The sequence below is a fragment of the Tamandua tetradactyla genome, chromosome 7 (genome assembly GCF_023851605.1).
Source record: "Tamandua tetradactyla isolate mTamTet1 chromosome 7, mTamTet1.pri, whole genome shotgun sequence".
Classification (NCBI taxonomy): domain Eukaryota; kingdom Metazoa; phylum Chordata; class Mammalia; order Pilosa; family Myrmecophagidae; genus Tamandua; species Tamandua tetradactyla.
In genome coordinates, this window is record NC_135333.1 from 153,226,657 (window position 1) to 153,248,242 (window position 21,586).

Here is a 21,586-nt window from a genome sequence, read left to right on the forward strand (position 1 = left end):
AGACATTAAGTTTTTTTTCAATTTATCTACTTGTTGTTTGCAGCAATCAATAGAACCTCTTTTATTTTTTTTCTGTTGTTTGTAGAAGTATAGATGTTTACATTTAGATAGACATGGTAGTTTCTTCTTCAGATAAAAGATAGCCTTTTAAAATAGCATCATTATAAAATTTATATTGTGAGGGGAAGGGTAGAAATATAAAAAACACAGAAACAGTAACAAGATCTTTTCGTTGATTCTCATGAAATATATAGTGAAATGGTATTAATTGGAACATATTTTGTTTTGCTATTATCATGCACAATTTCAATCTGGGATACATCTACTAGAAGACAAAAGAAACTCCACCTTCTCCTTTGATCTTTCTCCCAATCTTTAGGGATATTTGGGCTATACTCATTCTAACTTTTTCATGTTGGAAAATGGTGTTGATAATATGGGATAGGAGATGGAACTAGATGTTCTTGCAGAGGCTGGTCCCTCTGTGTTTCAGGATTTATCTGGCCTAGGAATCCATCTGAAGTTGTAGGTTTCTGGAAAGTAATCATAGTGCATGGAACCTTTGTAGAATCTCAGATAAAGCCCTGGGTGTTCTTTCAGGTTGACAGGAATGCTTTTGGTTGGGGGTTGGCGAATCATGAGAACTAGCAATATCTAACTGAGCTTGCATAAGAGTAGCCTCCAGAGTAGCTTCCTGACTCTATTTGAACTCTCTCAGCAACTGGTACCTTATTCGTTGCAATTCTTTTCCCCCTTTTGGGCAGGAAGATATTGTCAATCCCATGGTGCCAGGGCCAGGCTCATCCCTCATTGCCAGGGATGACCCCTGGATGACATAAGTATTATTAATTCTCAAACTTAAGTGATCACAGATTGGGGTTTACTGAAAACAGAATAAAACTAGGTAGTGATTTTTAATATTTAATATATATTGGAATAAATTCAGTGCATTGTTTAAATACTTATAAATTGCAATGTGAGGAATTCTAAAATGATATATCAAGCTTACCTAATGGATTATTGATTTAAATTAATTTAGTTACTATCATAAATGACATATCACTTGCATAAACACATGGAAATAGCCTAAAGAAAATAAATTAAATTTCAAAAAACAATCCTAAATTTACTAACCAAAGGCACCATCGGCCAAGTCTAATAAAAGACTGTGGTGTCTATTTAAAAATTTTAAAGCTACATAAATGCACACACACACTACACACACAGAGTACATGATTTCTGTTTAGTAGTACAGAAACTGAGATATTTCCAAGTTGGAGAAGTGATAAGTTGCAAGTTAAACAGATATCTCATATCTTTTATTTGTTTAACTTAGATTTTCTGAAAACTTGAACTCTGAAAGTGTGACAGTTAGTATATATCAGAGGCCTTTTAATATATTTCGACCAAAATAAAAGTTATTTTCAGAAAATCCCTGGTGAGAGATACAGGATTGGGTTGACTTTGGATGTAATTCTGTCTTCAAATTTAATAACTTTCAACCCCTTGACATTGCTAAAACATAATAGGCAGGCTTGAATACATTTTGAATGCAACAGATACAGCTACTGAGTCATGTAATTGCCACTGGTGTGGTATGTATAAGGGAAATAAAGGATACGGAAATGTCTTAACATTAATCTTTTTGACAAAGGTAAATGAGTTTTTAAATATTGTGCATTCATGGTATTTATGTACCCTGACACACCTAGAGACCATGATCTCTTACAGTCTTACAATTTATCAAGATATAATAGAATCTTTGGAATTAGTACTTCTGAAACATCAGAACCAGCATTGAGCAGAAAACAGTGTGATTCACTCTGAATAAAATATGCTCTAATTTTAGTATTTGCCTCACTTTTGTGGACCACGGTCTGAAATGTATAAATAGAAGGACATGCAAAATGAATAGAGGAAGCACTCTTTTCAACCATAATAGGCAGATCGATTATTTTTATAGGAGAGTCAGCACTACTGAGCTTGTTACCGAGTTTGGAAAATGGTACTTCTTTTTCAACAAAGGTAATAACAGTAATCAAACTTCTTCTTGGATCCTATTTTCAGACCAGATCATATGGCAAGACACAGGAATTGATGTGTTCAGGAGGCAGCCTCATTGCAATCTTATAGGAATATCATTATATAGAATAAAAACTCTAAGTTCCGAGTGAGAATTTCCAGCATGCCAGAATCCTAACATCCGAGGTATTTTTTTCATGATAAGATTTGTTATTAAAAAGCCACAGTAAATATAAGTATATTTAGCCTTAGAAAGGTAGTGTGTTACTTTTCTATTTCTGTTTAACAAATTAGTACAAATTTAGCTGCTGAAAAGAAGGCATTAATTATCTCTGTGGGTTAGAATTCTGAATACTGCTCAGGGTCTTAGGATCGAGGTGAGCCAGACTGTGTTGTCATCTGGAAGCCTGACTGAGGGAGAATCTGTTTCCAAACTCACTCTGGTTGTTGGCAGAATTAATTTCTTTGGGCTCTAAGATTGAATCTCCATTTTCTTGCTGGGTGTCAATGGGAACTCTTAATTTCTAACAGCTGCCTGTAGTTCTCTGCCACATGAGCCTCTTGTGTGGAAGTTCACAAAATGGCTGTTTGTCTCCTTAGAGTCATCAGGAGAGCATCTCTCGCTCTTGTTTGTGAAGATTGTCATGTTATAATGTAATGGAATCATGGTCTGATATCCATCAGATCCATCATATGACATATCCTGATCAAGGGAGTGACATTCCATCATCTTTGACATATTCAATTTTTGGAAACAAGACACAGACCCTGCCATGCTTAATGTGAGGGGACTATTCAGGGAATAACACCAGGGAGCAGAGATTATGGGGCCCATTTTAGAATTCTGCCTACCACAGATAAAATAATCTGCCATTTACAAGGATTAGGTGCAAAGAACAAGATCCTGGGATAAGAATCATAAGAGGAAAATAAATGTATGGTAAAAAAAGAAGAGGGCGAGAAATAAGATGTTTGGAAAAATAACCCAGTGGATGTAACATTGTCCTGGTAAGTAAATAGAAAGAATTATACCAGTTATTGGATTGGTTTTCGCCTTAGAATCCTTCCATGGGTAATTTCTAATGATAATAATTTTAATCTAATTGTCTTCTGGTTGGTGAACAGACTTTGTAGGATTTGAATCAATTTAAAAGTATTGAGGCTTTATCTTATGGCCTATCATATGGTCTATCTCTGGGAATATTCCATGTGCACTTGAGAAATATTTATATTCTGTCGTTTTATGAGGAGCATGCTGTACAGATGTCTGTTAGAGCTAATTGCTTTATAGTGGTGTGTATGTCATCTGTATTCTTATTCTTGATATTTTTCTTAGTTGTCTTATCCATTATTGACAGTGGAGTATTGAAGTCTCCAACTACTATTATTGGATTGTCACTTTCTCTCCTTGATTTTGTTAGTTTTTGCTTCATGGATTTGAGGTTCTGTTAATAGGTGCACATAAGCTTCGCACTGTTACATCTTACTGATGGATTAACACTTTTTTGATTATGAAATATTCTTTTTTATTCATTAGTAGAACTTTTTGTCTTCCTTTCTATTTTGTCTGAAATAGGGGTAGCAAGTTCAATTGTTTTATGGTTGCTGTTTCTATGGTATACCTCGTTGTAGCCCCTTACTTTCAACTTTTTGACCCCAAATTGTGTCTCTTGTATACAAAATATAACTGGATCTTGCTTTCTTAAAGGCAGTGGCAATCTTTACCTTTCATTGGTTCATTTAATCTAGTCACATTTTAATATTTTTATTGACATAGTTGGATTTATGTCTGTCATTTTACTTTTTGTTTTCTATATGTTTATTAATTTTTGTTCCCCTGGTCCTCTTTAACTGCCTACTTTTGCATCAAATTAGCATGTTAGTGTAGCTTTTTTATTTCTTTAATACATTTCAACATTTTAAGAATACTATGTTTTTGTTGGTTCTTTAGAGCATGAATATACATCTTATCAGGATCCATTTCAGATTATATTAACTTAATTCCATTGAAAAATGAAAAGTTATCCCCAAATAGCTTGATTCCCTTTCACCTATTTTGTATGATACATATTATACATACACAATATACTTTAACTTATATATTGTTAAAAATCTAATATTGTATTATAATAATTTTATATAAATTTATGTCTTTTAAAGAAGCTGAGAAAAGTAAAACAAGTATATAATTACAGAGTTTGCTGTATTAGCCTTATTTACCATTTATAGTTATTTTCACTTTTTACTTTGAAATCAAGTTATCTTCTGGTGTCATTTACTCCTCTCATGATTCAGCTCTTTTCCCAGCCACTTCTTTTGAGCTATTATTGTTTGATATATTACATTTCTATATGCTAAAGTTTCAATAGTACAATTATATCCATGCTTTTCACAGTTGCTTTTTAAATAAGTTAAGAGGTGAAAGAAGAAATATTAAATTATGCTGTCTTTTATAATAACTTACATTCTTACTTTTACCAGCATTTTTTTTTCTTTTCCAAGTGAATTTGAATTAGTCTCTAGTGTCACTTGCTTTTAACCTGAAGAACGAACATCCTTTAGTATTTCTTATAAGATTTTTTTTTTTTTTTTGCTAGCAATGAACTCTCTCAGTTTTTATTTGGCAATGCCACTATTTCACTTTCATTTCTTGAAAGATAGTTTTGCTGCATGTGCTGTTTTAAAATTTTTTGTACTCCAGAAAAGCCATGCTCTTTCAATCCTTATCTGAGCTTGTGGGCCAGACCTATTGCTCAGGTGGAGCCTCCTGAGTAGTTTGTTTTGATGGAGATGTGACACACTCAATTGTGGGTGTGATCTTTTGATTAGGTAACTTTCATGGAGATGTGACATACCCAATTATGGATGTTACCTTCTGATTGGATGGAGATTGGACTCTGTCCATTTAAGTAGGTCTGAATTGGTTTACTGGAGTCCTCTAAAAGGGAAGACATTTTGGAAAAGCACAGGGAAAGTTCAGATGCAGATATTTGGAGATGTTTAGAGTTTTGACAGAGAGAGAAGATGCCTAGATCCAGACGATTAGAAATGCAGATGCCCCAGAAGATGTCAGGAGCTGAGATCATCAACAGAAGCTAGATGGGAACCAGAATTCAGCAGACATCACCATGTGCCTTTCTTTAAGGAGCTGAGCAAGCCAGAACTTGGAGAGAGCCAAAGGAAGCTAAGAGAACAAATCCAGTGTTTGCCTCAGAGAAGCTAAGAAAGGAGCAGCAGACACCAGTCACATGCCTTCTCATGTGACTGAGGAGACCCGGATGCCTTCTGACCCATTCCTCTGAGTCAAGATATTGTTCTCTGGATGCCTTAGCTTGAACATTTTTTAAGGCCTTAACACTGTACATTTGTGACCTAATAAATCCCCTTTATAGAAGTACCATTTCTGATATTATTGCATTAGAGCAATCTTAGCAAACTAAAGCACTGGATATAAGCCTTGTTGATGTTTTTTTGTTTGTTTGTTTTTCACTCAGCACTTTGAATATATTACTGCATTTTTCTTAGACTCTGTTAATTTTTCTTCATTAATTTTTCTATTTTTCAATTGTGTAATATCAATCACTCTCTTCCAGATTGCTGATTCATCATTTGGCCAATTCAAATATATTTTTGAGTCCATCTAGTAAATTTTTCATTTTCATTATGGTACTTTTCAACTCCAGATTTGCAATTTGGTTCCTCTTTTAAATTTTCCTAACTCTTCATTGTTGTTCTCTATTTGATGGAAATTTGCCACCATATCTTTCTTTAATTATTTAATCATGCTTCCCTTAGTTCTTGAACATATATAACTATCTGATTTAAAGTATTTGTCTAAAAAGTTCTACATATGGGTACACCCAACCACAATTTTTATTGTCTGAATGTGTTTCTTGTGTATAAGTCAAAAGTTCCTGCATCTTTGCATGTCTCATAACTTTTTGATGAAACAGGACATTTTAGATAATTGGAGAAATTCTGTCTACTAACACCCACTCCCCCAAGGCTTATTGCTGTCTTAAATGTTTGTTTATTAGAATAATGGCTGGGATGGTCAAGTGCAATGGAATCGTATGATATGAGACTCTAGTGTCCCCGGCTTTTAAAACATTCCTCACTATTATCTTCAATTCTGGAACCCAATAGCAATGACCTTAGTTCAGAATCCCTTATAGTTTATCTACTGCTTTTTCAGAGGTTGTGTTAAAGCCTCCTGAAATATCAAGTTTTCACTTTTTAATGTTGCATCTGTATGTGACTTGGAGACTACTTGCAGTATTTAGGGAGTTTGAGTTTTCCCTGTTTCAGTCAAGGGCTTGTAGATCAAAAGTTCCATCTCCCATCACTGCTCAGAAGGTGCTACCTCAAGTCTGTGCACTGTGTTCTTGACCACTAAGGATGGCTGTGTTCCTAGCACATCTCTGTCTCTTTCCCTGATTTCTCCATTAATCTTGACTAGACTATGTCTATTGTCATCAATACCACTCTATTACTCCTCCACCCCCAACTACTAGCTGATTAATGTTTTGCCCTGGTGCCTAAAGTAATCTTCATTGTAATGCAAGTAAAGTCAGGTCCGCAAGCAAGCACAGAGCATTGTCAATCTTAGTGAGTTGCTCTGAACCCCACCTGGACAGAACCTTGGAGAGATGCCCCAGAGGTTGGGAGTGGGTGGAAGAACCTTCTCTTCACTGGGTGCCTGACTCAGATCCCCTTAATAAGCATGGGTTCTGTGTGTGTGTTGGTGAAGGTAAGGGGTGTCAGTGGCTGATGACAATGTCTATTGGCATCTATCACGTTGTTTGAGTCTTCCTCAACTCAGATGTGGGTTGGATGGGATGTGCTAGTATTCACTGGCTGTCAAATCTATCTGGAATAAGCCTTATACCCTAGGAAAGATAATAATTGTCATTCAGCTGTTGAGCTACTAAATAGTTTTTCTGTAAGACAAAGCTGGGTAGTCGTACATTTCTAAGTGAGACAGCCACAACTTTCCACTGTTTTTATCAATTTTCCTTAGATTTTGTTGAATAAGTGTTTTTCAATTTGGTGTAAGTCTTTGAATCAGTCTTCAAATACTTTGAATGATTGGCTGCTAATTTTTACCAGCTGAATACATGTCTCTCCAGAAAATGAGTTTCCTCAAGTAACGTACACCACCACCCTGGAAATCCTGGCGGTAATATTAATCAGAATATAATAATAGAGGCTGCGGTAAAACAGCATAAAATGTCCATAGATCATGTGCTCGGTTGGCAATTTTAGAAATTCATGCATTTTAGAAATTTCTGGGACATTATATAGTTGACATGATATACCCAGTTCTGTTCATTAGATTTGAATTCTTACTATGACTTATTTACCTACATGTAAAAACTCATGGCAACTATTATGCTTCCTCTGGTTTCATAATACTGTACAAAATACTGTTGTTGTTTGTGGTTGTAGGTGTTTTAAAGTATGGTACATGAAATCTAGAAATGAGAATGAGGTCTTATTATCATACTTGTATATACGCAATGGAATATGGTTTACCAAAATGACTAAAGTCAGAGTAATGATTTAAACCAATAGCTTTTCCTGGAGAAATATTTAGTGGGTGATAAATAATCTGTATATATGAATAGAGAATAAATCTATTTTTCACAATTATGACAAATAATGTCAGGGAAGGGGAAATATAGGTTTCCTGATAAACACGAGATCTCTAGTAGCAGTATAAAGAAAGCAGGCTAAATCAGTATATATTCAGACAAGGGTATAGGTGGACTGGAATGAATATGAAACAGAAATCAAGTCATGGAAAATTTATGTTCCTTTAAAAAATTCTCCACAATAAATTTATTATAATGTCATGTTCTTCATCAATACCCTGTACAAAAGTCAGTCACCTCAGAGGCAAATATAGCAAGTGCCTATAATTGGTTATATATTAGTCAATATATGTTTGAATTAATATACTGTGTTTGCTGTAGTTAGTTTCACTGCCATAGCCTCAATTTTAAAAATGTTTTGCTCTTCATCGTCATTGAATTTTATATGTAAGTACATGCTAAGATGTCAGTGCATATTATGACATAATTGTGGACAAACAGAATATTAAAAAAGCATTAAGATTTATCAACAATACAAGGACTATTCTTCAAACTATCAATGATTTTCTCTTTTCAAACTCCTCACTATTGTAGCATTGATGGACATCTGGCAAAGATATGGTACAAAAACATTTTGATGAACTGATGTCAGAGTAGGAATTCCCATTCTCTAGAGTCTCATAGAAGCATTCAATGTTGTCAGTGTTCAATATTATATTAGGATTTCTTTTTAACTTCAATTTAATATTGTATTGACTTTTAATTATGAAAGCAATATATATTTATCATAGAAAATCTGAAAATATGAACATATCAAGAAGAAAATTAAAAATATTCATAATTAGACTATTTTATTTCTTTTTATGTACACCAAACTTTTGTTTCTATTACAATTTTCAATAAAAATTTTCATACCATGCTTAGGGAGAATATTTCTTATGAATTAAATTCACACAAAGAAGGTGCTGCAAGGGAAGATTCACTTGGTTATTAGGGGAATAGAGGTTTAAAATCCCTAAAGGAGAAAATATAAAAATTAACCTTCATGTTCTTTAAGATAGGCACAAACTCCACCCAGTTTGTGGGCCAGGTGGAAGGCATTAATATCAGATTAAGACAAAAGGAGTATAAACGAAGGGCAATCTCAAACTTGTTTTATTGTCTCTTATCTGCCATTTACAGAAGATTGCCTTTCATAAGAGATTTTATTGCCTTTTATGGTAGGAATGTTTTAATGCAGATTTATTTGCAAGGCTTGTAGGGATTTATAAATGTTATGTTTTAATTGTTGTTCTAAGACTGATGTCTTACGACTGCTGCTTTCCTTTGTTTTAGTTTAATAAATCTCCAAGCTCAAATTCTCCAGACTTATGAGTGGTCATTTTCATATACAAGCTATGAATTTCTTCCTGACTTGTGCAGGGAAAAGGAATAAAGACATAAAAACTATTAAATAATTAACATTTTCTGGTATTCCAGGTATATTATAGATCCCTTTAAAAAACATGTTATGATGGTAATCCTAATGAATTATGAAAGATGGAGATATATGCCATTTTTAAGCATTTACATTCAGGTATTTTATCACAGTTTAGCATATTTAAAAAATATTTAGTAGTGATTGCTTTTTACGTTTTTACTTCTCTTACGTTAGCTTATTAATACAGTGACAATTCATTTTTTTGAATTTTAATTAATGAAAATGCTAAAATGCTCAGTTACTGTATGAGAACAACCCTGAATTTACACATCTTAATAATTTGAAGCCAGGGCATGGAATGAAATCTTTGTATAGAATGTGTGCTATTTATTGATGCAGAATTCTCCCAGGAGTCTCCCTCAAAATCATCCAAACTTTCTGGCTATTTTAATGAATAATATTTCCTCCAACTCAATTAAAACAAAAGAAATGTCAGTTTGGTTTTACTATAATATTTGAGTGCAACACATTCATTGGGTACATCATGAGACCATAACAAATTGGCGACCATGAATGATTCAATTTAGATAAATTGATCATATATGCAACTGGTTTTCTTCAAGCAATACATATTTCTGATCACTTGCCACATGCCTTTTATATAGCCAAAGATATGTGATCATGAAACAAAAATATTTTGATATTGAATACAATCATCGGTTAGATAAAATAAATATTTAAAAGGCTAAGATTAAAGCAGATAATGTAATTAGACAGAAGAGCAATTCTCTGGGTGTGTGCATGCAGAGCCCTCTGGATAGGACATTGAAGTTTGGTGAAAGAAACACCATTACAGGGAAAGCATCAATGAATATGCATTGATAGTCTTCCTTCATGGAAGGGATTTCTAAGCAAATTCAATCACATCAGTAAAATGATTAACTGATTTATTACTTGAATTTATTAGCATTTATTGAATGGGTTTGATTTTCACACTGGTAAATTCTGAATAACATGGATCTTTGGAAATTAAGGGCTTTATCTGGATGGTTATTGCATCCCTGTTAACTTCAGTAAAGTGTTTTAAATTTGTAGAAAACAGGCTGCCTTTCCTTCCAAAGGCATTTGTGTTTGAAGGCCTTTGTGGTAGCTCAAACCTGAATGTCATATGTGGCAATGTACTGAAGGATGCCTCTGTAACAAAAATGCCCCTGTAACTATCTCTATCATAAAGAAGAATTTTCCAGGTCCAAGGAAAAGAAAATCAACTAATATTATAAGTAAGTTTATTTTTAGGATGAAAATGGTCTTTGAACTCATGCATCCCATGAAATCATACCCCCATGAATATGTTGTTAAGAGGAGTCTTACACTCTCAGAATTCTTTCTCTTAGGGCAGATTTAAGAAGATTAGATGCATTCATGCCTGCAGCTTTAGATGGAATTCTCTTCATTTATTTGCGTCTCTTGGAACTTCTTTTCTAAACTATAAACCAAGTCCAGTTAACAAAACAATCTTCAGTGATCTAATAGCATGTGCTTAAAATAGTAAGAAGCAATCCTCCAGTACATCGCTACATATGACATTCAGGTTTGAGCTACCACAAAGGTCTTCAAACAGAATGGAGCATAAATCAGTACAAGCTGTGGAAACAATAGCTTTCCAAATATTGTACTCTAGTGCCAACACAGTGCCACAACACAAAAACATAACAGAGTCTGAATAAGACCACACTCAGGATTTCAAAGGAAAATATACACTGCTGCACAGCACAGATGCCATCTCTCTCCTCCTGGTATACACACATCTGTTGCAATTCCGAAATATGTCTTTTGGACTCAGAGGAGGCAGAGGTGGCATTACCATTAACTCTTTGATTTCCATGAAACTTACATTAATGGGAGATTTGAGGAGGCTTCTTTGAGTGTCATTTGCTGAGAATTCTTAGTGATGGCTTGCTACATTTTTATGATGTTTGCACAGGGTTAGTTTAAAAAATAAAGTAATTTATGCTTTCTTATAATCTTCAGTGACACTAATGCCTGCAATGCCTTCTTTGTGGAAAGCAGTCTGTAGTTGTTAACATATTCATATTCCTAACCCAAGATAACTAAAAATTACTCTATATTTTTTAAATTTGCCCCTCTTTTTAATACTCCAATTACAACAAGCTAAGGTTTTAACTTTGTTTTCCCTCCTCTGTCCCTCCTAGTAATCACTGATCATGAGCTAGAATTATTTTCAAGTCCAGTGGCATAAGATGCTTTAGCATTTGGGCCATAGCATTTTTTAGGGCTTTGAATCCAATTTACAGAAAAAAAATGTGAAGCCTTGCAAATGTTGCAGTTTAATTGAATGATGATCTATTTAGACCCCAGTCCTCAAAGAAGAAATAGGGCTTGGGGTGGGAGAAGGGATGATGGTAGATCAAAAATGTGGTGCTAAAAAGATATTATGTATCTTCTTTAAACATTGTTTTTATTGTGATATATAACATAGATACAAAAAAAAAAAAAAGGAATACATTTCAAAGTGCATAGTAACAAGTAATTGTAGGACAGAATTCCAAGTATGGTATAGGACACAGTTCCGCAATTTCAGGTTTTTCCTTCTAGCTGCTCCAAGACTCTGGAGACTAAAAGAAATGTCAATATAACAATTCCACAGTTATCCTCATTAGTTAAATTCTATCTTCTATGTTATAACTCCTTGTCCTTTGATCCTTCTCCCAATCTTTAGGGGTGTTTGGGCTATGCCCATTCCAACTTTTTCATGTTGGAAAGGAGTGCTGACAATATGAGATAAGGAAATGGAACTAGTATATATTCTTGGAGAGGATGGTCCCTTTGTATTTCAGGACTTGTCTGGCCTAGGAATCATTTGGAAGTTGCTAGTTTCTAGAAAGTAATTTTAATACAACAAACTTTTGAGAATCTCAGAATCCTAGGTTGTCCTTAGGGTTAACAGGAATGGTGTTGGTTGGGGTTTTGCAAGCTGTGGCATTTTGTAATATCTAGAGAAGCTCACATAATAGTAGCCTCCACAATAGCCTCTTAACTCTATTTGAACTCTCTTAGCCACTGATACCTCATTTTGTTATGATTCTTTTCCCCCTTTTGGTCAGAAGTTGTTGTCATTCCCATGATGCCAGGGCCAGGCTAATCCCTGGGAATCATGTCCCACAGTGCCAGGGAAACTTTCACCCTTAGCCAGCGTGTCCTACATAGTGGATAGGGTAGCGATTTTACTTGCAGAGTCGGGCTTAGAAAGAGAGGTCACATCTGAGCAACAAAAGAGATTTTCTGAAAGTAACTCTTATGCATAACTATAGGAAGGCTTAACTTCTGCACCATAGAAATAAGGTATCCAAACAAGTTTAGTTAGATTATGTGTTACAGAACATTTCTATTTAGAACAAAATAAACCTCTTTTCCTTTGGTCTCAGACAGTAGATGAAGTTCTGAAGTACAGACAATATCAATTTTTACCCTGTTTACTGATTTACCTTAGTTCTGACCAGATCAGCTTCTTTCTTATCTCTGATTGAAGCCTGATCTCTTTTTCAGTTTCTTTAATATTTGTTCTTTGTTGCAATGCTGACTTTCAGAGCTGCAGAACTTCAACTCTGAGACTTAGGTGTCACATAGGTATCCAAAGTTCCAGGGAAATAAGTTGTACATTTATAGGACAGCATCTCAAAATCTAGAAATAACATTTACAGCTCTAGAGTAAATGTGACTGCTGTAAGATCTTGCATTCTAGGCCACAATTTTCTTATAAGCATTTTCTAGAAGAGAACATGCAATATTTGTTCCTTTGCTTCTGGCATATTTTGCACCACATAATGTCACTAACGTTCCTTTACTTCATTGAATGCCTCACAACTTCATTCCTTTCTTGTAGTCACACAATATTCCATCAAATGTATACAACATAGTTCACATTTCTGCTTCTCAGTTGATGTATCTTTCAACCACATCCATCCATTGGGCGACATGGATAATGTCCAAAGTAAATAATCCATGTCTCACATTATCTTCACTTAGTTGTACAATAATCAACACTCTCAATTTTAGATAATTTTCATTGCTCCAAAGAGAAAAATAACAGATAAACACTCCCTCATCAAGTAGAAAATCCAAACCTCTCCTTAACTTTTGTTCCTCCTGCCCCATTTATTTACCACTGGTATTGAGGTGGTACTGTTGATGCCTTCCTGTTAAATATAGACCAAATAATGCAATAATAGTTTCCCCCTCTTCCTCTCTATTAGTTGTCTTTGTACAAGATTCACACTTTTGAAGTTGTTCATGGAAGAACTTATTTATATTTATAGTGTTCATCGGTGGGATACTTGGATCTATATAACCCTTTTCAATCATGTTCACTCTCAATATAGCAATATTACTTATAGACCCACTAATGAACTGCCTTCACCTCTATCCATTTTCTTACATTTAAGTTCAGCCTCATTAGCTAACCATTCAGCCATCTCTAGCTTTTATGTATCTCTAGTTCCCCTATATTCTACATTATAAGCCTCAGAGTTTAGGTTTACCAAGGTCATAGTAGTGAAATCATACAATATCTATCTTTTTGTGTCTGGTTTATTTCACTCAGCATTTTGTCCTCCAAGCTCATCCATGTTGTCATATGCTTCAGGCCCTTATTTCATCTTACTGCTGCATAATTTTCCATTGTACATATGTATCAAATTTTATTTATCCACCTGTCTGTTGATGGGCACTTGGATTGATTTCATCTTTTGATGGGACATGGGTGCAGGATGTGGGGCATGGTGTGGCTCGCTGCTTTGTGCCCGCCTCTCCATCCGTGCACTCCTGAGGGCTGTGTGGCTCCTTAGGGAAAAGGGTGTGGAAGGCGCTGTGCACCAACTGGGTGGTCTCTGTGCTCAGGGAAAGCAAGTCTGCTGGCTGTCGTCCCTGGCTGGACCCCGGAGGAGTCATGGCTGAGCACAGCCACCTGTTCTCTCCATCCCAATTCTTCCGCTTTTTCCATCTGGGGTCTTCTACATAGTGTGGAAGACTCTCTCTGGTCATTTGCGCTCTGGAACTGCTGTCCTGGTCACTTTTCTGTCACTTCTGTAATTGTTCCATGGGGCAGGGCTGACCTCAGCCTATCCTGTTCTGCCATCTTCCTGGCTGCCAAAATCAGGGATCTTTATTTACCCTTTTAATTAGAGAAGTTATATTTTAATTCTCCATGTTAATAATGTATGTTTCTGGAACTGTGGTTTTCAAGGTACCTTTTATAATGCTTCCTTTACTTAAAGTAACTTCAGATACATACTATCGTGGGCTTGTTCATATTGAGGGAAAAGGAAAGTAAGGATTTTGGTCCTCAGACTCAGTGGTTCTCTAAAAATTACTCCCATGAGTAGTAAAGCTGAATCAGGACAAAGATGAATAGATATCTCAAATAATCTGAACTTTAGCTGAATGTGTGTCATTATAGACAAGTTTCTTAAACTCTCTGTGCTGTGTTTTACTCATTTATATAATGCAGGTCTTATGGTTTCCACCTCCTAGAGCTGCTTGAAGCTCTAGGTTAATAATACATGTATATGTATTTCCTGGTGTATTGCCTGTAACATGATAATTACAACAAATATTAGCTATTACTGCTTTGTATTAATACTCATCAGTATATTAATTACCCTGAAGAAGATAAAGAGCTTGGGTATGTAAGATAATCTTAACTGAATAGTTACCAACAAAGATCAAATTTCCAAAAAGAAATGACTAAATAAACTTGAATTGCTTCTATCATGATTAAAACTAAAGTCCACAATCAAAACTGAATTAACATTGAGAATATTGAAAATTACCCTTTGAGAAACCAATGTTAATCAAACAATAAAAATATATTAATTTGTTGTTTTATGAAAAAAAATCTTAGTATTTCACAGGAAGTGTTTAGGATCTAACTTTTTTTTTATTTTTTGTTTTGAACTATCATATGTATAGATGTAAGGCTAAGGATCTTCAGAGACATTTTGGAAAAAGTCAAGAAAAATAAAAACATAAGTAGACATTACCCAAAAGAATATAAGTTTCAGGACAATGAAAATAATGAACCTACCAGTAAGGAAGGAAAAAAACGCACACACACATTGAAGACTAAAAGCTGAAACACCAACATCATAAAGCCTTGATATAAAATTTTGTGATTGAAATATCTTGCAACTTTAAAATTTTAAAGATAATACTTGCTTGTGGCAAAGATATTTATATGCAAAAGGTCTTATAAGACCATTCCAAATGAATACATTTGAATGATTAACCAAAAGTATTTAATTTAATGTCAGATATATGGAGTGATATTGCTTTGTATTTTATGGAATAAAGGCTATTCTAGTCCTTTAAACATACTATCAAATGATCATTTTATATTTACTATGTTAAAACTGTGATAATTGGCATCTTGTGAGAGGATCTTCATTTTACAAATTTTTAACTGGTGGTTTATTTTCTGGAAATGGCTAACCCTGATTTAGTTGTTCTTTCCTAAGGGATAGGAACCACATTGTGAATATATGCCAGAGAATGTCTTATTCCTCACCAAACACATCATTAGAAAAGAACACCAATTATATATTAATCATGTCTTAGAAACAGAATAATAGTCCTTGCCCTTGTCACTGTGCCTTGTAGCTTAGAATAGTTATTTACACATATTAATCATTTTGCTCAGTTGATTAGAAAATGCTAAGAATAAGTTCAAATCCATGGCTTGCCTCATATAGTATTATTTTTCCTTGCTCACTTCTCTGGGTCACATACTACTGTGAGTTTTATTTGGTCATGGCAAAGCAGGGCTATCCATTTTCATAATGGAATAATAAATAAGAATTTTATGTTTGGGTAATAGGAACATTTTCATATATGGTTAATTAGTGTGGTTCATGGTCTGTACAATACTTTGGTCAGTAACTCATTTCTTGCTCCCATCACCCTCTGAAAGTAAAAGACTCCTCCATGCTGTGAGAGTGAGAAGACTTGCTAATTTATTTGGGAAGGCATTTGTTGCAGGACACACGGCTATCTGACACACAGAGTTGATAGATGGATAAATGGGTGGATACATGCATGCATGAGTGGATGGATGGATGGGAAATGCAATCTACTTAAGAAAATTAAGATGCCATCCCCCTGGAAAGGGTATGGTTGTATCTATCATTCCTGGATGTTATAAGGAAAATGTAAATTTGTGGGATTTAAGAATGAATTACTGTATCTGGTACCTGTGGCAGTGAAACAAAGTAAGGCATAAGGCTCAGAAAAGAAATAAAGAAATTAGGTTGTCATTTACCTTTCCAACTTTGACTTTGATACAACCTTTCTTCTGCATATAACAGTTTGATAGAGCAATTATCTAGGCAGGTGGAACCTTTGAATGGAAACATTTTGATGGATGGAACTAGTAGAACCAGAGCAGAATTCTCCCATAGGCTTGAGCTATTTTGCACCTATATACAATGTCTCCAGCTGTTTCCACCACCAACAATCTGGAAGGAAGAAGACAAATAGTGATACCTAGTGGGGGATTGTATTTTTTGACATGTTCCCCTGAAGTGGGCTTTAAAGTGACTATTGATAGTTCTGGATGCAATCAAAAGTCAATGCTAAGAGCGGGCCACGGTGGCTTAGTGGTAGAATTCTTGCCTGCCATATCGGAGACCCGGGTTCATTTCCCGGTGCCTGCCCATGCAAAAAAAAAAAAAAAAAAAAAATTAAAATTAAAATTAAAAAAAAAATTAAAAAATCAACACTAATGTTTGAACAGGAAAAATATATCCTATTATTTGAAGTTTAGCCTGGACGCTTATGGCTGAGGGTTTAGGGTATTTTTTACATACCTGGTATCATACCACTTTTATGACTTCTCACAAACTATAATATTTAGGACAACCTGAGATTTCAAAGAGGAGTATTTTTTATATCACACATTGGTTACATTAAATGAGATATAATTGGTGAAGAAGAGAGTTCCAAAAATTACATAAAGATATTTTAGATTTAAATAAAAACATACCTAACTTCAAATTGAATTGAATATAAGACATATGGGGTGATATTGTTTGCATTTTGTGAAATAAAGGCCATTCCAGTTGTTCAAAAATACTATCAAATAAGCATTGTATATTTGCTATGTTAAAACTGTGGTAAGTGGTGCACATATCTCTTCTTAATCTCATTATATTTTTGTGGTGCAACAATTATTATTATACCAATTTTTTGAAATGGTAAGCAAAATGTTGATAGTCATTGATCCACTGAATAACCATCCAGGAGGAAAAGTAATTCTTTTTTGTTATTGTTGTTCCATGATAAAATCTATTCATTGTATATTAATGCCTCGTTTAGTAACTGCAGACAGATGCTGCCAGTCAAAACAAATTTCAGTGTTTTGCATCTCTATGACCTTGTGACTGAAGGTATATTCTTCATTTAAATAAAATTCTTTCTGAAGAATGGGGCTACCAACTTCAAGCTAGGAAAAAACTGCAAATAATTGCTCTATTCTAGAATTCAAATCACATAGTGAGGGGTAAAATGTTGCTGGGAGAACAAGAGTGCTTGAGAAATTTGTACTTTTTGGCTATCCATCATGCATAGCATTTTAAATGGAGCCCAGCAGCCAGAAGAATATATTTGATGACAACCCCACGCTTTACTGATAGAACATTCCTTTGTATTCAGATTCATGATATGGTACTGTTGTCTGGGCATGGAAATATTTTCTACTTGTGGGGAAAAAAGTGATGAATGGGTTTTAATTGCTTATTCACTTTCTTGTTCCACAGTGAGTAGAGGATTTGATTTGGACATATTTTCAACAAATGGACATCTGGTGTCCTTGAATATGTGAAAAACAATTTGTCCCTGCTCTTTTTTCTTCCTCAACTTACTTCTAAATTATGAAATCATTGCAAAAGAAGATTTTGGGTGGTATGGAAACTTTTCAGATTAAATTGTACACAAATCTTCCATTTATCACTAAAAATAAATGGGAATTAGCTTGATTTTTATGTAGACAAGTTATATTATAGTTTTTAAGCACATATTTTGTTAGCTAATATTTGTTTCAAAATACTTAACAGATTAAATTTATAGGGAAACTATTATATCCCCAGGCCAAAAAATCATGAAGCAACTACAATAAATGCTTTATGTAATTTTCAAGTTTCATGTGACTCAAGAATGAATGTGATTTTTCTGACCATGAATTGTACTTCATATGACATCTTTACCATTTGTCAGTCAACAGGAATGACTTTCAATACTGAATTACCATCATCTCACTTTATTAAGTTCACTTCTCTCTTCCTGTCTCTCTCTCAATCCTATAAAAATTTCTAATGTTCACTTTTGAATATGTTTTCCCTTATCCTTTAGTTATTTTATTATTTAATTTATCTTTATCCATTTTAATTAGGTTATACATGATTACCATATTTATTGAATGCAAGTATTACTTCAGATTTTTTTTTTTTACTTATCAATTTAGATTATATTTTTCTACGAAATAAAGATTTTACAATCCATCCTTATAGGAACAAAAATCATTGTGATAATTCACAATTTTTGGTAAATTCTTGTCTTGATTCTATTATCGTGTCTTTAAATATTCAAGTATTTTTATTGTCAGATTGTGCATATAATTTTTCAATCATGTTAGCTTTAAAATTTTTAGTTAAATTTGTTACCCTCCTGCATTTATTTGCCTGACAAGGCTGAAAGAGTCTTCTTCTGCAGATTTTCGTATAGCTCTATTTTTCCTTTTCCTTTTCCCAAACAACCCTATTAATTTATTACTGTCAACTTAATAATTCTTATACCCAGCTCTGAATGTTATCTGTGCTCGACCAAACTAAAATTTATCAAACCTCACTCACTTACCTAAAGCTAGAATTCAAGACATTCTACAACATACCATATTTTCATGCTGTCTTTGTCAGTTTTACTACTCTTACTTTTGATCCAACCAAGCTCATGATTACGTTATTGCTCCCAAAATTTCCTGTCTTCTTTTTCTAATTCTTTAGCTGTCATAACAGCAATAATATGATTTAACGTCTTAATATAATATCATTACAAAACACTTCCATAAATATATTATTTAGTTTAATCCTCAAAAACAAAACTAAACCAAAAGCCCTGTATTGTATTCCTTTTTATTTTGTTCATATGGTTCCCTACCTATATGACCCACATACAAAAGATCAAAGCAATGTTTTACATTCAGTGCTTTGCTCTTTGGGTTTATTACACTTACCAGACCTTCCTCTTATTTCCTGGATATGACATAATCTTAGATCAAAGAAGTTTCTTAAAAATAATCTGGCCTAACCACTTCATTTTTATAGAGGAGAAAATGAACTGATACCTGGATCTAGATGTCTTCTGCTTCCCATCCACCCAGGGTTTTAAGCAACTGTGCAACACTGCAAAGTACCAAAGATGACTTAGACTTTATCAATGAATGACTAAGCAAGTTTTGTAGGATGGGACAGAGCTGCTTCGGCCAAGAACTGAAGAAAGGTGAGGAAGAATTCAGTTTAGATTGGAGGACTTGAAATGTCTCTTCTTAAATATAATCTCACGGATTTTCTGTTGTAAATTTAACCTCATCCTGAGCTTAATGCATCTTATTTAATATATAGCTATTATCAAAGTCTTTGGGGAGGGTAAGCTTATTGCAATTCCAAGTTTTTCTAACTGAATCTAACATATACCTGCACATAGTAGTTTCTCAATTGATTTATTTTTTTAATTAATCAAGAGATCACAATATATAGAATTATTCATGAAAACAAACAAGAATAACTTTGTGTTCATTTTACATTCCAATCATCAGACTATTAATTTAATATGCAGTATCACATTTTATGTTTAGAATAAATGTATGAGGTAGATATTATTCCCATTGTGTTATAGTCCTTAATCCAAACCCAGTACAAACTAAGACTCTTGTGGATATCGATGACTTGGAAGAATTGAAACTAAGAAACATCAGCTCTGATTAGACCATGGAGGTAATTGATTCGGAATGAGTGAAAAGAGAACACAAAAAATTAGTCCTATAGAAACAATAGATTTTGATATATTCCATTTCCTTGTATCTATGATCCAAATAAAAGGAATTAATATTTAATAGAGATTTGTCTCACAGATACAAAAAGTCACTTGAATATATCATTTTATTCACTTTTTGAATCTTGGCATTTCGTGTTAAGCCATGTAGGTATAAATCCAGTTAGAGAAGTCATATGAGCATATTCCAGTTTGGAAATTCAGAAGCTAGGTTATGGCTAAGGATTTGTGAACAATGCAGATCATCTTCAATAGAAAGAGGCAAGAACAACCTATTTTTTCATATTTTTTATTTTTATTAAGAAAATTTCAAACACACTGAAAATATATTAAATTGTATAATTCTGAACAATATTTAGATTTAACAATCATAAATCCCTTCCCATATTTGCTTTATTTGCATCCTTTATACATATATAAAGTAAGTATGAATACTTTATGATTTGGTATGTTTATTAGGAAAATCACATAAATAACTATAATTTTAATACTCTTCATAATCAGTTTTTTCAAGGCCTCAATAGTGTCATTTTTCAGCTGGTTCTTTAAAACCAAGACCTAGTAAAGGACCACATAGTACACTTGCTTATAACAAATTTGGAATAAGACAGTTTTGACCTAGGACATTTGTTTAAAACTTTTGGGACAGATTGATGATTTGAAAGAAAAACTGATATGTGTTAAATCAGTTATCATTTGCTGCTTATCAACCTAGTCCAAATATAGAGGCTTAAAACACCATTAATTCAGCTCACAATTTTGTGTTTTGGAAATTTGGGCTGGTTTCAACAAAACATTTCTTCTCTCGTGGGCTGGGCTCATATTTCTGCAGTCAGGTGCCAGTCATTTAATAGAATGGCTGAGAGAGGGGGTTCTAAGATGCCCTCGTTTACATGTGATGGTTGGCATTTAGGTGGCTAGAGCTATAAGAATGACCAGCAGTATTTCTCTCATCATCTAGTAGAATAGTCTGACTTATGTTGTCTTAGCAGGGTTCCAGGAGAAAGAGCAAAAGTATGCAAGGACTTTTGAAGTGTAGCCATAGAACTAGAATACCTTTGCTTCAAGGTATGAAGACAGGTCACTTTCAAGTGGACAGAGCTTCAAAGTCTCAAAGCAGATTTGCATAAGGGAATTATGGAGAATTGTAGCAATTTTTGCAATCTATTGTTTTAAGATGTCATCATATGAAGAACATGGCAGAACTCTTAGCTTTGAATCACTAGATAATACTCTTGTTTCAGACTGTAGGAGTAGGTATCTCACCTTAACGCCTAGTACTGTGCTAATTTAGCCAGGGCTCATACCACCCTCTAATGGCATCTACTTGGTGCTCATGGCTTATGACATAATTGAGCTTGTTTCTAGGTGGGAAAATGTGAATGTAGTAGAGTGCTTTGTTCACAGTTGGAATGATGGTAATAGTGGAAAA

The 21,586-nt window shown here is 34.1% G+C and overlaps 1 long non-coding RNA gene across 14 annotated transcripts in view; it reads right to left on the minus strand.

Annotated features, from left to right (window-relative positions):
• Positions 1-21,586, minus strand: part of LOC143690251 (uncharacterized) — a 71,592-nt gene that overhangs the window by 17,752 nt on the left and 32,254 nt on the right. For 7 of the 14 annotated variants that reach the window (XR_013179070.1, XR_013179064.1, XR_013179073.1 and 4 more), the window contains one exon: positions 16,370-16,565. The exons of 4 other annotated variants lie outside the window; for them this stretch is intronic. This is a non-coding gene — a long non-coding RNA (uncharacterized LOC143690251). Of the gene's footprint in view, positions 1-13,724; positions 14,228-16,369; positions 16,566-19,447; positions 19,587-21,586 lie in introns of those variants that run through there. 3 more of the 14 variants (XR_013179075.1, XR_013179068.1, XR_013179066.1) reach the window with 3 other exon arrangements.